The sequence below is a fragment of the Culex quinquefasciatus genome, chromosome 2, assembly GCF_015732765.1.
Source record: "Culex quinquefasciatus strain JHB chromosome 2, VPISU_Cqui_1.0_pri_paternal, whole genome shotgun sequence".
Lineage (NCBI taxonomy): Eukaryota > Metazoa > Arthropoda > Insecta > Diptera > Culicidae > Culex > Culex quinquefasciatus.
The window spans coordinates 102,826,522-102,840,077 of record NC_051862.1 but is presented as its reverse complement, the minus strand read 5'-3'; the positions used below and the strand labels follow the sequence as shown (position 1 = coordinate 102,840,077).

At 46.4% G+C, this 13,556-nt stretch overlaps 1 protein-coding gene across 5 annotated transcripts in view; it reads right to left on the bottom strand.

Annotated features, from left to right (window-relative positions):
* Positions 1–13,556, bottom strand: part of LOC6047387 (probable ubiquitin carboxyl-terminal hydrolase FAF) — a 319,428-nt gene that overhangs the window by 124,220 nt on the left and 181,652 nt on the right. The gene's annotated exons all lie outside the window — the stretch shown is intronic.

Genomic DNA, 13,556 nt, shown 5'->3' with positions numbered 1-13,556 from the left:
TTTTTTTTATCAATACTGATTTTTTCAAAAAATCGAAATATTGGTCGCAAAAATTCAACTTCATTTTTCGATTTAAAATCAAATTTGCAATCAAAAAGTACTTTAGTGAAATGTTGATAAAGTGCACCGTTTTTGAGTTAAAGCTATTTTTTGGTAACTTTTTTGAAAAAAGTTGCAGTTTTTCCTTTTTTTCAATTAGTGCACATGTTTGCCCCCTTTTGAAAAGAATATTTTTGAAAAGCTGAGAAAATTATCTATATTTTGCTTTTAGGAACTTTGTTGATACGACCCTTAGTTGCAGAGATATTGCTTGGATATTGCCATGCAATGGTTTAAAAACAGGAATTGAAGTCTCACCCAAACAACCCACCATTTTGTAACGTCGATATCTCAAATGCAGAGCAAAAAAGTGTAAATTTGGAAGGTGTAATTTTAGAAGGTTGAATATTACCTCTTTTATCTCGGTGCAGATTAGTGGTTCGCAAAGCGGCCTCAATTTAGAACTGTCAAAGCGGAACCAATTTACTGTTCGCAAATGCTACCAAGCAGTGGCAAGTATTGGGATCGATCTATAACTTATTTTGTTTTGTCATCACGTGGAAAACAAAAAAGGCCTCTTTTGACTTCCCATCCCAAGCGCAAAGCACTTAATTTTTCAGCAAAAACTTTAATATCAACAGATCCTAATTGTTTCAAAACAATTCACTTAAGCAGCAAAAAATATGTCACGCTTGAGCTTGAACATAGCCTTTTACTTTGTTTATGTTAACAGCTGTACCCAAGCATGGGTAAATAACAAAGGAAATGCGTAATAATACCTTTCTCTGGTATAAATACCAAATTTTGGTATTTCTGGACCCTTTAAAATTTGTCTTAAGGATTATGCAAGAGCAAAATGTGATATCATACCAATTTAAGGTATTGTTTTGATATTGCAAAATTGCAGAATTTGTCAATGGTCGAACACCATTTTTTTGAAATTGAATATGTCTATATTGAACTTTCTTATAATAATTACATTTCATTTACATTCTAAGTGGTATGGCTACATGCTCTTCATCTTTGTTATATTTTTCGTTTTCTTATTAACTGTTCACATTCATTTATTTACTTCAAATTGTTTTACATTTTTGCATTGAATCGAATACATTTGGGTAAAAAAGAAAAAAAAAATCACTTCAACAACTAATCCTAACTTAAAACTAAAAAAGCAAATTCATTGAAATATTCAAAATCATTAGAACGAGTAAACTACGAACTGTATTTTAAGATAAATCCTCCAAGCGTTCTTACTTGTTCCGCACGAGTTTTGCAACCACGCAGTGTTGTTGTCATCTCGATGAAAATGTTCATAAGTTCTTGTGGTGAAAACAGGTCACTACTGCCTTCATCCGTTGATGTTGGTTGGTTTTCCCTCGGTTGCTGACTGAAGCCAGGAGGTGTTGTATTCTCTGCAACTTTTTGCCGCTGATTCAACGGCAATGGCTGCAGATTTGGAACCACTCGAACAGATCCCACTCCAGGTGACGCCAAAGCAGGAAAATCCACGTCCGTGAAAGTTGGTGGTGTTTTGCGACGATTTGGTTGGTGCCTCGTCGTCGCTTGCTGCCGAATTTTCACAAACTCAGCACGTTTTGGGCAGCTTCGATTCTTGGTCGAATGGTCGCCGCCGCAATTGAAGCATTTGGCTTCAATGTTCTCGTTGATTGTTTCGCATGCTTGAGTTTTGTGCTCACCTCCGCAGGTTGCACAACGACTCTTGATGAAACAGTTCCTTCCACCATGCCCAAACTGCAAACAGTTCGAACATTGTGTCACGTCACGGTGCACTGGACGATAACGTTCCCAAGTCACGATGATGTTGAAAATTGCCCGAACTGCTTTCAGCTCAGACGGCGTTGTCGATCCTTTCTCGAGATGAACCAGGTACAGTTGATCACGATACTTGATGTCCTTGTCGTGTCTCGTCATCTTGAAGACTTCGATCACGTTCAACTTAAGAGTTTTGAGCTCTTCCTTCAGCACACTCACATCCATGTCGTACAGGCCACGGAGGACCTGTTTCATGGGGCGTTTACCTGGATCGTCATGGCTGTAGTATTCAATCTTTGTGTTGTTCAGGAAATCCCGAACGTAGTTGTAATCCTTTCTGGTAGGTAGCAGAATTTTGAGTCCATCAGCTTACAAGCGAATGGAAGCTCGTAAAGCGCCAGATTTGATAAATCCGGTCAGCCACTTCCCGAGCAGGGGTAAATAACACGGGAATACCAAATTTTGGTATTACTTGGGCAAATAACAGCGACCAAAATGTGCCATTGGTTGCCCAGTAATAGATGGTAAAATACCATGAAATCATACCAAAGTCTAGTATGTGGAAGGGCACAACAATACCAAACCATGATATTCCAAAGGTAAAATAATACCACATCATAAAACCATTTCAATACCAAGTTGAGGTCTTCTGGATTTTTGAACATTGCTCGAATACCTGAACATGGTATTACCACGGTTTTATTTTTAGGTATTCCCGCGCCCTTGAAAATCAGATTTTGGTATTCCTGTGGTCTTGCACATACATGATTTTGGTATGATTTGATGGTATTTTACCATCTATTACTGGGCAACCAAGATCACATTTTGGTCGCTGATATTTGCACAAGTAATATCAAAATTTGGTATTTTCATACCATTTTTAGTGCAGCAGTTGCAGTTAGTGAAAAACGGAAATGATCCATATGCAACAGCCAAATCTACTCACCTGATGATTCCATGTTGTTCTTAGTGATATTCTTCACCACACCGAATGCATTTGTCATTGATGAACGGCCTGTGCATGAAGTTCTTGAAGATTCTGAAAAATAACAAGATTGAAAAATAAGTGTTATTAAAATAAAACTGGATTGAAATTCACCAAAATTCAATAATCTTTTGATTGACTCGTTTTTTAAAGTATTGACAAATGCATTCGATGTGGTGAAGAATATCACTAAGTACAACAAGGAATCAGCAGTTGAGTAGATTTGGCCCTTGCATATGGATCATTTCCGTTTTTTCACTAACTGCAACTGCTGCACTAACACTTTGACTTTTTTTTTACTTTCGCCGACGGCGGCCGCGACGGCGGAGAGTGAGTGGACGGAGCACAGGGCTGAGGATGGAAGGCTGTACTACTGGAACGCGGCCTTGAGGAAAAGTGTGTGGGAGAAACCGGACGGGTTTCAACCCAAGACGCAGGCGGCGACGAGCATGGAGGTGGAAAACTCCGAAGGAGGAGGAGACGACGGGGGCGAATTTCGTCCGGTGGTCAAGGTTCGCCGCAGGAGGCTAAGGAGGAGATCAACGTCGGCGATGGCGGCAACGACGGCGATGTGGAGAAACTTCTCAGCAACAACAAGTTCAGCCCGCTAGCGGAGGAGAGCAACAACATCAACAATGCGAACCCAGGAGCAGAAAAAACCATCCCCGTGGTACCAGCAACCGGCAAGTCGGCCGGGGAGAAGAAGCAGCCGCCGCTGGTGGTGAAAGAAATGAGCTTCGCTCGCCTTGCGAAGGTGATGTCGTCATGTGATGTCCAGCCGTAACACAAACTGACACGGTACGGCACAAAAATTACGTGCTTGTCGAGCGACGACTTCGACACGGTGCAAGCCCACCTGACGAAGAACAAGGTTCAGTTCTACACGCACGGAAAGCGCAGTGCGAGACCGCACCGGGTAGTAATGCGAGGTCTCCCGAACGTGGAACCGGATAACATCAAGGAGCTGCTCAAGACGGAACATCAGCTGGACGTCTTGGCAGTACGCGCCATCAGGCGGAAGCAGCAGCTTCCCTCCATCGATGAGACGCCTTTCATCGTGCTCTTTCCCAAGGGGCACACTAGTATCAAGGAGTTGAGTAGCAAGGTGAAGAAAGTGGGACCAGTCGTCGTCCGGTGGGTGGCCTACCGGAACAAAGAACCGCACGTGACCTAGTGCAAGAACTGCTTGCAGTTCGGTCACGGAACAAGTAACTGCCATCTCAAAACCAGGTGCAGCAGCTGTGAGGGTTCCCACAGCACAGAAAAGTGCAAAGCAGAAACGCAAGCCAAGAAGTGTGTCAACTGTTCTGGATCCCACGAGGGTCTGGACCGCAGCTGTCCCAAACGTGCGCAGTTCATCCAGTCGAGGCAGCAGGCGTCCAAGCCGAAGCCGCCAGCATGGAAGAAAGACAAACAGACTCCGGCAGGAGCTGTGTTTACCGCGGCGGATTTTCCTCCGCTACCTGGAGCGGTACCGGAAGAGAAACATCCTCGTCCCACAGGAAGAAGTAGCGAAAGTAATGGCGCCGGCGCCGGTGCAACCCCGAAGGAGCAACAAGGTGAACGGATGCTGTACAGCGAGTCGGAGCTGTGGGCCATTTACCGAGACTACAGAGTTCGCTTGATGCAGTGCAGGACACCCGAGGAACAGATTGACGTGATCGCACACTTGCTGACACATGGCACGAGAAAATGATCATCTAATTCAGTTACAGTTTTTTTTTATTATTATTATTTATTATTTGTTGTACTCTTGATCCTCGGTCCTAACCTGGTCGCAGCACCTAAAAGGACCTAATAAAAATAAGTTGTGAAGAAAAAAAAAACTGCTGCACTAAAAAATGGTATGAAAATACCAAATTTTGGTATTTCTTGTGCAAATACCAGCGACCAAAATGTGCTCTTGGTTGCCCAATAATAGAAGGTAAAATACCATGAAAACATACCAAAATCATATATGTGGAAAACCACAGGAATACCAAAACATGATTTTCCAAGGGCGCGGGAATACCTAAAATTTATACCAAGGCAATACCAAGTTTTGGCATTCAAGCAATGTTCAAAAATCCAGAAGACCTCAACTTGGTATTGAAATGGTTTTATTTTGAAGTATTATTATACCCTTGGAATAACATGGTTTGGTATTGTTGTGCCCTTCCACATACAAGACTTTGGTATGATTTTATGGTATTTTACCATCTATTTTTTTAAAAAAAACTTCATCATCCCGGTACGAGAATCGAACTCACGACCTTTGGATTGGAAACCCAGCACGCCGTTACCCGATCAGACGGTAATAACTAAATTCATGCCAATTCAATAACAAATACTGTTAAAATAACAAAAAGTGTTATGGAATATTCTTGCAAAATCCATTTTTGCATAAGAGTTCAATAACAATTTATGTTATCATAACAAAATTTGTTATTGGTCTGATATTGGTTGAGAGCCAAAACAACTTTGAAATAACAATAACAAATGTTGTTATGGAAGAATAACTCCAATTGTTATTAGGATGATCGGATTAGTTGTTAAAATAACAAAAAATAATAACAAAGATTTGTTCGAAGAATAACTTAAAATGTTATTAGTCTGTTATTACAATAACATTTCAATAACAAAAAAATCATAACGGCGAATAACAAATCTTGTTATAAATAACATAAAATGTTATTGGCCTGGTATTTTCCAATATCAAAAAATGTTATTCCGGAGTTATTTCCGTCTGCTCGGGTAGTCGATACCCATCCCCTACCGGTCAGTATTCCCAGTGAGCATATTTACTCTTTTAAGGGATCTGACTGTGCCGAGCCAAACAGGAATCGAACCCATCACCTTCCGCTTACAAGGCGAAACCCGTAACCTCACGGCCACGCAAGCTCGGCAAAAATCTATTACTGGGTCTAAAAAACAGACTATGAGGATTTCTATGCTCGAGAAAAAGCTTTCCCCTTTAAAAAAAAAAATAAAATAAAAAAAATATTTAAAAGAAATTAGATTTTATATCTGGGAAGAAACAGCTAAGTATACTTTAAGGTAAATTTGTGGACCACATTTTTTGGCTTCTTTCAGTTATAATTATTGGAATTTAAAATTTACACTTTCTGAATAAGAAGATTAGAGAAGAACTTGAACATCGAACATTTCACATACAATGTTCGAAACAATTTAGAATTTTTAAATAATTTTCTGATTAGTTTATATAATTTTGCTTTGATATTTATATGTTCAAAATTTCCCGGGAGTCTCGACCGAATTTCCCGGGAATCGAGAGGTCCAAAAATGGTCGATTTCCCGGGAATTCCCGCTCGTCACCCTCTAGATGTAATCAAACGTGGAATGTCGTTGTCAGGTGGGCGGTACATAGCATGGATGATGATTGATGATGTTCCATTTTTAATAATGACCGAGATTTGATGGTGCCCTTGTTCTGTTTTGGCGACTATAACTTCAACCTGTAGACCACCGCAGATGAAGATGACCAATCCCCCAGACGATTTTTCTCGACACGACCAGATACTTTCGTAACCAGGTATGTTGTAAAAGTGTGATCGGCCTTTTTTTATCCAAGTTTCTCCAATTATAATCATGTCGATGGTAGTTCTTAATTCTTGCAGGAAAACGCTGAAAGAATCTAGTTTTTCGAACTGGTTCATGCCACGTATGTTAATTTGTAGGATCTTGTAGTAGCAAAGTAGCAGTATCCAATGGGAAGGTTTGAGCTGCAGGGTCGTCGACGAAGGTATTAGTTGCTTGATGTTCTAGGTACATAGATGGCATACTTTAGTTACTGCTTTTGTACTGTGGCTGGGCTATTGCTTTGACCCAGAAGATTGGAGTTACAGTATATCCTGACGTATGGGAATCGCCATTGAGTGTTCATTTTTACGTATCATTATAGCACCGTTCCGACCAGGCCAGACGAATCGTAGTTCCAACTTGTCTTGTAAGCTTCATAGTTCATGCAGCAGTCTCATTGAGAGCGGTGACAATTCATCCCGAATCACCACCTTCGCGGGTTTCCCTTTGGGACCACTAAAACCTTTGATCATCGAGGTGTCCATCGGACCGAAGTCTTTCTTGCGCTGCATAAAACGTTCCTTAGCCCGAATGCTTCTAAACGAGACGTTTATCGGAGAGTTCTCAGACTGGCGGCCTACAATCCGCTTTCTGGCTAGGATTTCGTTCTTTACTTCAGGACAGTCTAAAGAATCGCATAGCTTATGTACGATGACTGAAGTATCTTCTTGGGGGCTTCTTGGTATTCCAAGTACTATTGAATTAGTCGCTAGTTGAGCTCGGAGATGGCTATCGAAGTCTACCTCAGCGCGATAAACACCATCTGTGATGGATTGGTTGTTTTGCGACAGGCTTTTGATCGACATTTTTAGGCGATCGTTTTCCGTGCGCAGCTGCTTTACTTCGTCTTTTAGTATCATCATTGCGTTGATCATATCATCAAATTTCCCGGAAAGAAATTGCTGGCTTGCTATCAATTCCTTACAACAGCTCATCGTTTCTTGCTGCATCGTTGCAATGTGTTTTGGCAACTCTGCCAATTTCAAATCCATGGTTAGAGTGCTTCCCAAGAGATGGCGCTAGTAGTCACAATGACAAACGTGGAGGTATGGTAGTGTGCGGTCGTGTATATCGAAAAAAAAAGACGATCACAACACTACTCACAATACTAACGCAGCAACTCGTTGTGTGTAAATGTCCAGTGGTCAGCAAAATATGTCAAGCAGCGAGGCAGCGAGTGAACAAACAGCGAACGATGAGCAGCAGCAGCAAGTGGATTAGGCGGGGATGGCGAGGCAGGGCGGCACGGCGGTCAAATAAAAACAGGCAGGAGAAAAGGCAAGGAATGTACAGTTGGCTTGGTGATTTTGTATCGATTGCGATAGCGGTTTTACCAATTGGTTGTGGCTTTGATATAACTGAAGCACACAGAAAAAAATCAATTCCCGTAATCGTGAATTAAGTTCACGAATGTGAGATCCACGAAGGAAATTATTCATGAGTATGGTGCATTTGCACCATAAACGTGAATATATTCCTTCGTGGTTCTCATAATCGTGAACTGATTTCACGGTTCCGAGAATTGATTTTTTTCTGTGCAGGCTAGACTTACAGTTTGAGCGACGTGGTGAACGGTGGTGGCAAATTGCAGAGGAAAAGTGGATAAACGAGCGAGGATTTCAGCAGCAAACGCAACAGTTTTGATAGGCTTTTTCAGTAGTGATATGACAGAAGCGGATGTCAGAAATTCACTTGTGGCAGGTAGGCGGCTCTTTGTTTTGGCTCTATGCACTGTGCTAGCGTGAATTTTCCACTTTCCAACACACAAATTCACTTAACTCCATCAACCATATATACGGCAATTTCGGCAATTATTTCAGGCGGGTCGAATCACAACAGTTTACTCCCAAGGCAGTGTTGCCAGTTAAATAAAAAAAAATTACCGCGTATCATTTTTTTTCAGTGTAGTCCGTATCCATACCTACAACTTTGCCGAAGACACCAAATCGATCAAAAAATTCCTTCAAAAGATACAGATTTTTGAATTATCATACATTATTTTTTTATGGACAGCTGCCAAATTTGTATGGAAAATTATATGGACAAACTAATGATGCAAAATGGCTTCTTTGGGCATACCAAAGGCACTTTCAGTCGGATTAAAAAATACAAAAAAATCGAATCACCGAAATCTGAGAGAACTGCTCTAATGCAGATGACTCGGGCCAGGCAATCCACGGCTCTCTCGTCCAGTTCATGAGTATATGAGATGGCCCTGGGCTGTTTTGAGACGGTGTTAGTAGTTATATAATTGTTTGATATGTTATACCTTGTGACATTATTTTGCGACTACGGATCAATTTGTTGAAAGTAAACAGTGTTCACCTATACGCCTCCTCCTTGGCCCGCCGTTTCTGCACCAACCTTCAGTTGAGTTGCCTCGGCGTTTACACGCGTCATTCCCGCCCAAAACGTTGTCGCGTGCGGTTCGACTTTCTCGCTGAATAAACAAACGTTCTTTTTCAAAAGTTTAACGCGAGTGTTTTTCCTTTCGCCGATTTTCGTCTCGTCGCGGTAATCCGCTGTGCACTCCGGACAAAAGTCCGTCAGGTGATGGTCCCAGAAGTGGACGAGTTTTGGTGAAAGAGGACGATTCCACGGTTACTCGCTGGTGCTCCGCGTCGCGCGCGGTTCACGGGAAAAAGTGAGGTTGGAATCGGGTTGGAAAGTGCGCGAAAACAAAAGACAAAAGTGCTTGTGAAAAGATGGCCGATCCGAAGACCGGAATCACCCGGTTGAACGAGTCCAACTGGTCCACGTGGAAGCTGCGGATGGAGGCGCTGCTGGATACGGAAGAGCTGTGGGACGTGATCGAGGAAGAAGTCCCCGCAGCGGAGCAACAGGATGCTGTCTGGACCCGGAAGGACCGGAAGGCGCGAGGTCATCTGATCGTTGCGTTGGAGGACAGCCAGCTGCGGCATATTAAGGGCAAGGTTCACGCGCGGGACATCTTTGGGGCTCTCAAGGCCCACCACGAACAGGCGACGCGCTCCGTCCGTGTTTCGCTGTTGAAGAAAATGTGTGCGCTCATTCTCCCGGATGGCGGCGACCTTGTGGCGCATCTGCGCGAGTTCGAGGTTCTCTTCGACCGGCTGGAAGCGGCCGGAACGTCACTCGACACGGACACCCTGATCTGCATGCTGCTTCGAAGCCTCCCGTCGTCGTACGATGGGGTCGTGACCGCGCTGGATTGCCTCGCGGACGATGACATTTCTCTCGAAATTGTCAAGGCAAAGCTGGAAGATGAGTACAGCCGGCAGCAGGAACGGAAGGGAGGTTCTCGCCAGGTGGAGAAAGCGATGCGGACTGCTGAAAGCAAGAACCGGAAGAAGCCGCCGAAGTGTTTCAACTGTGGGCAGCTTGGACACTTCAAGGGGAACTGCCCGAAGCTCGGCGGAGACCAGAAGAAGGCCGGAAGTTCGTCCAAGCCAGACGGTGGTGGAGGCGCGAAGGCGAAGGCTGCGCAGAACGATGCGCGGGGTGTCGCGTTCACCGTCGGAGGGAAGCAAACTGCCTGCTGGGTGATCGACAGTGGTGCCAGCGCTCACATGACCAACGACCGGGAGTTCTTCGAGTCGCTGCGTGAGTTCGCCGGTGGCAATATCACGCTGGCGGACGGTAAGAAGACGGAGATCCAGGAGAGGGCAGCGGAACAGTGTTTGGCATCGACGGTGAAGGAAGAAAAGTGAAACTCGATGTCCAAGAAGTGAAGTACGTGCCGGGACTGTCCACGAACCTGATCTCGGTCGGGAAACTGGCCAACAAAGACTACAGTGTAGTGTTTGACAAGGTGAGCTGTTCGGTAGTGAGTGACAGTAAAGTGATCGCCACGGGTGGACGCCACGGAGGGCTCTACTACCTGCGCCAAGCGGAGGAGGAATCGATGGTGGCCGCCGAACGTCGGCACAAAGTAGACTGCCAGCACCAGTGGCACCGACGGCTCGGTCATCGCGACTGGGCAGCGGCGGAGCGGCTTGTCAAGGACGAGCTGGCCACGGGGATGAAGGTAACGGACTGCGGTCTGAGACTGGCGTGTGAGTGCTGTATGGAGGGGAAGTCTGCTCGGCTTCCGTTTCCACCGGTCATCGACCGGAAGTCGTCGAAGGTGCTGGACATCGTCCACACCGACCTGTTGGGACCGATGAAAACCGTTACGCCAAGCGGTAATCGGTACGTGATGACGATGATTGACGACTACAGCCGCTTCACAGTCATCTACCTCCTGAAGCAGAAGTCGGAGGCGGCCGATCGGATCAAAGAGTACGTCCGTTGGGTGGAGAACCTGTTTGGCCGCAAGCCGCGGGTGGTGAGGTCGGATGGAGGGGGAGAGTACGACAACCGTGAACTCCGCACCTTCTACAAGGCGGAAGGGATCAAGCCTCAGTTTACCACCGCGCATACCCCGCAGTCGAACGACGTCGCTGAACGAAAGAACAGATCGTTGACGGAAATGGCCACCTGCATGCTGAACGACGCAGTGCTGGACATGCGGTTCTGGGGCGAGGCCATGATCACGGCCGCGTACCTACAGAACAGAACGCCGTCCAGATCGATCCAAGGCACCCCTTACGAGCTCTGGTGGGGACGAAAGCCCGACTTGAAACATCTTCGGGTGTTCGGCAGCGAAGCGTACGTTCATGTCCCGGGTGTCAATCGTGGCAAGCTGGACAGTAAGGCAAGAAAGCTGGTGTTCGTCGGGTACGCATTCGAGCAAAAAGCGTATCGTTTCGTAGACGTGGATACGGACAAGATCACCGTTAGCCGTGATGCTAGATTTCTCGAGCTGGGCAACGGCACGTCAACGGTGGAGTGGTCAACGGACAACCCAGATGAGGAGATTCAGCTGAAGCCGTTCGTGGTCAAGAAGGAGGAGCTCAAAGAGGAGGACGCCATCGAAGAGCACACGGCTGGTGACGATGTCGCTGGCGGCCAGATCAGCGAAAATGACGACGAAGAGTTCCAAGAGGCAGAAAGCACCCCAAACGCAAGCCCTCGTCGGTCGACAAGATCGAATCTTGGTACTCGGCCGCGTTACCTGGATGACTTCGAGCTGGAAAACGCAGTCGGGATCGCGGCGTGCGCTGTGGAGGAACCCGTCGATCACAAGGAAGCGCTAAAGGAGCCCGTTTGGCGGACGGCGATGCTGGACGAACTTGAGTCGCACCAGCAAAACGGAACGTGGAAGCTGGTTCAGCTACCGGAAGGACGGAAAGCGATCGGGTCGAAGTGGATCTACAAAGTGAAGCGAGACGAGAACAACCAGATCGTTAAGTTCAAAGCCAGACTTGTCGCGCAGGGCTATGCGCAGCAATCTGGAGTGGACGTGGAGGACGTGTTCGCACCTGTCACACGTCAAGCAACCTTCCGAACGTTCCTCACGGTGGCGCTGAAGCATGGAATGACCGTGCGACATCTGGACATAAAGACCGCCTATCTTTATGGGTCGCTCGAAGAAGAGGTGTACATGCGCCAACCGCCGGGATTCCAGGAACCCGGGAAGGAGCAGCTCGTGTGCCGGCTTCAACGCAGTATCTACGGATTGCGGCAGTCGGCTCGCTGCTGGAACAAGCGCTTGGATGGAGTACTCGTGAAGCTTGGCTTCGAGGCGGCCGCAACAGATCCCTGCTTGTACGTCAACCATCGCGGACAAGCCAAGGTGTTGCTGATGGTGTACGTCGATGATCTTTTGATCGCCTCGACGGACGAACGGAAGATGGCGGAGACTTGTACTGGACTGAAAGCGGAGTTCGAGCTGACCGATCTCGGCGAGGTTCGTCATTTCCTTGGAGTCGAGGTGAAGCGCGAATCCGACGTGTACAAGCTGAGTCTGAAGAACTACACCAACAAGCTGCTCAAGGATTTCGGCATGGAGCAGTGCAAGGCTGCCAAGACGCCAATGGATCCGGCCTACCTGAAGGTGAAGGAAGCTGGAGAAGAATTCACGGATTCGACGAAGTATCGTAGCCTCGTCGGAGGTCTGCTCTACTTGGCCATTGTTGCCAGACCGGATATTGCTGCTGCGGCGGCGATTCTCGGCCGGCGATTCAGCGCACCCCGCGAGTGCGACTGGACTGCCGCGAAGCGAGTGCTACGATATTTGCAAGGAACCCAGGACTATCGACTACAACTCGGCGGGAACAAGAACCAGGACCTTGTCGGTTTCTCTGACGCTGACTGGGCCGGAGACGCCGAGAGCCGTCGATCGACGTCCGGGATGTTGTTCCAGTACGGAGGAGGAAGCATCACGTGGGCGAGCCGTCGCCAACCTTGCGTGACGCTTTCATCGATGGAGAGTGAGTACGTCGCCCTCTGCGAGTCGTGCCAAGAAGCGGTGTGGCTCAGACAACTTCTCCGTGACTTCGGAGAGCAACAAGACAACCCGACGGTCATCAACGAAGACAACCAAGGCTGCTTGGCGTTTGTGCGTTCCGAACGAACGAGCCGACGATCCAAGCACATCGACACGAAGCAGAAGTACATTGACGAAGCAGTTGTTTGACATGTGGCGTCACAATGTTCATCAAGCATTCATAGCATGCTAAGGAAAATTTGATGCTTTTCTGGGGGGAAACCGTTGGTTCCGAAAACCCAGGATGTATTGCCGTTGAGCTCGATGGGGGTTGAACGAATCGACCTGGTCTCTTAGGGAAAGTTGTTCTCCAGACGATTCCGCTCATTTCTGGCCATCCTAGAAGTTTCTACATGTTTTCCCCAGGCCTGTAGGAGCGTATGAACGAAAATTCAAAATTTCCCATAGTAATTTCCATGTAAACTTGAACCCGCTTGAGACAATCCAGTTTTCAACCAAATGAGCTGAAATTTGGCATTAGAGTCCCTATGGGCATGCCCTACGAGGGGAACCACACCAGAACTTGATCTGAGAACTTTTCAAAATCCGTACCCACCCTAGTATGTATGTATGTATGTATGTATGTATGTATGATCCCCATACCCGCAGGCAACTTGGTCCCGAAACACATGTGAGCGCTAGGTGAACAATTCGATCATCTTTTACTCCATAATCTGTATACCTACGTGCATAAGTTTTTTTTTGCACGAATTTTAATGCTACAAATACCGGCGTATAGATCAAAATGGTTTCCCGCATCCCTCCCCAAGCGCCGGAAATTTGTAGCGGGTGTAGGGACACTTCGCATAGACGCCCTTGCTCCCATCACGT